This window comes from Arachis hypogaea, chromosome 14 (genome assembly GCF_003086295.3).
Source record: "Arachis hypogaea cultivar Tifrunner chromosome 14, arahy.Tifrunner.gnm2.J5K5, whole genome shotgun sequence".
Classification (NCBI taxonomy): domain Eukaryota; kingdom Viridiplantae; phylum Streptophyta; class Magnoliopsida; order Fabales; family Fabaceae; genus Arachis; species Arachis hypogaea.
Window position 1 is genome coordinate 105144902 of NC_092049.1, and position 2234 is coordinate 105147135.

At 42.0% G+C, this 2234-nt stretch overlaps 1 non-coding gene across 1 annotated transcript; it reads right to left on the minus strand.

The window, feature by feature from the left end:
* Positions 1–520: 520 nt before the first annotated feature.
* LOC112745911 (small nucleolar RNA R71) lies at positions 521–628 on the minus strand. The gene has a single exon (XR_003173817.1). It is a non-coding gene; the product is annotated as a small nucleolar RNA R71 (small nucleolar RNA).
* Positions 629–2234: the final 1606 nt, after the last annotated feature.

A 2234-nucleotide genomic window follows, 5' to 3' on the forward strand; every position in this document is an offset into this window, starting at 1 on the left:
GGACAAGAATATTCTTGTTGAAGCAGATCCGGAACCAGAAAGGACTCTGAAAAGGAAACTAAGAGAAGCTAAATTACAACAATCCAGAAATAACCTTTCAGAAATTTTTGAACAGGAAGAGGAGATGGCAGCCGAAAATAATAATAATGTAAGGAAGATGCTTGGTGACTTTACTGCACCTAATTCCAATTTACATGGAAGAAGCATCTCCATTCCTGCCATTGGAACAAACAACTTTGAGCTGAAACCTCAATTAGTTTCTCTGATGCAGCAGAACTGCAAGTTTCATGGACTTCCATCTAAAGATCCTTTTCAGTTCTTAACTGAATTCTTGCAGATATGTGATACTGTTAAGACTAATGGAGTAGATCCTGAAGTCTACAGGCTCATGCTTTTCCCTTTTGCTGTAAGAGACAGAGCTAGATTATGGTTGGATTCTCAACCCAAAGACAGCCTGATCTCTTGGGATAAGCTGGTCACGACTTTCTTAGCCAAGTACTTTCCTCCTCAAAAGCTGAGCAAGCTTAGAGCTGATGTTCAAACCTTCAGACAGAAAGAAGGTGAATCCCTCTATGAAGCTTGGGAAAGATACAAACAGTTGACCAAAAAGTGTCCCTCTGACATGCTTTCAGAATGGACCATCCTGGATATATTCTATGATGGTTTATCTGAGCTATCAAAGATGTCACTGGACACTTCTGCAGGTGGATCCATTCACCTAAAGAAAACGCCTGCAGAAGCTCAAGAACTCATTGACATGGTTGCTAATAACCAGTTCATGTACACTTCTGAAAGGAATCCTGTGAGTAATGGGACGCCTATGAAGAAGGGAGTTCTTGAAGTTGATACTCTGAATGCCATATTGGCTCAGAATAAAATATTGACTCAGCAAGTCAATATGATCTCTCAGAGTCTGTATGGAATGCAAGTTGCATCCAACAGTACTCAAGAGGCTTCTTATGAAGAAGAAGCTTATGATCCTGAGAACCCTGCAATAGCAGAGGTGAATTACTTAGGTGAACCTTATGGAAACACCTATAACTCATCATGGAGAAATCATCAAAATTTCTCATGGAAGGATCAAAAGCCTCAACAAGGCTTTAATAATGGTGGAAGAAATAGGTTTAACAATAATAAACCTTTTCCATCATCCACTCAGCAACAGACAGAGAACTCTGAACAAAATGCTTCTAATTTAGCAAATCTAGTCTCTGATCTATCCAAGGCCACTATGAGCTTCATGAATGAAACAAGGTCTTCCATTAGAAATTTGGAAGCACAAGTGGGCCAGCTGAGTAAAAGGATCACTGAAATTCCTCCCAGTACTCTCCCAAGCAATACAGAAGAGAACCCAAAAGGAGAGTCCAAGGCCCTTGACATAAGCACCATGGCCGAACCTACAAGGGGAGTGGAGGACGTGAATCCCAAGGAGGAAGACCTCCTGGGATGTCCAGTGATCAATAAGGAGCTTCCCTCTGAGGAACAAAAGGACTCTGAGGCTCATCTAGAGACCATAGAGATTCTATTGAACCTCCTTATGCCCTTCATGAGCTCTGATGAGTATTCCTCTTCTGAAGAGAATGAGGATGTTACTGAAGAGCAAACTGCCAAGTTTCTTGGTGCAATCATGAAGTTGAATGCCAAATTATTTGGCATTGATACTTGGGAAGTTGAACCTCCCTTGTTCATCAATGAACTAAGTGATCTGGATCAACTGACATTGCCTCAGAAGAGACAGGATCCTGGAAAGTTCATAATACCCTGTACCATAGGCACCATGATCTTTAAGGCTCTATGTGACCTTGGTTCAGGAATAAACCTCATGCCCCTCTCTGTAATAGAGAAACTGGGAATCTATGGGGTGCAAGCTGCTAAAATCTCATTAGAGATGGCAGACAGTTCAAGAAAATAGGCTTATGGACAAGTAGAGGACGTGTTAGTAAAGGTTGAAGGCCTTTACATCCCTGCTGATTTCATAGTCCTGGATACTGGAAAGGAAGAGGATGAATCCATCATCCTAGGAAGACCTTTCCTGGCCACAGCAAGAGCTGTGATTGATGTTGACAAAGGTGAAATAGTCCTTCAATGGAATGAGGACTCCCTTGTGTTTAAAACTCAAGGATCCCCCTCTGCAACCATGGAGAGGAAGCAGAAAAAGCTTCTCTCAAAGCAGAGTCAACCAGAGCCCCCACAGTCAAACTCTAAGTTTGGTGTTGGGAGGCCACAACTAAACT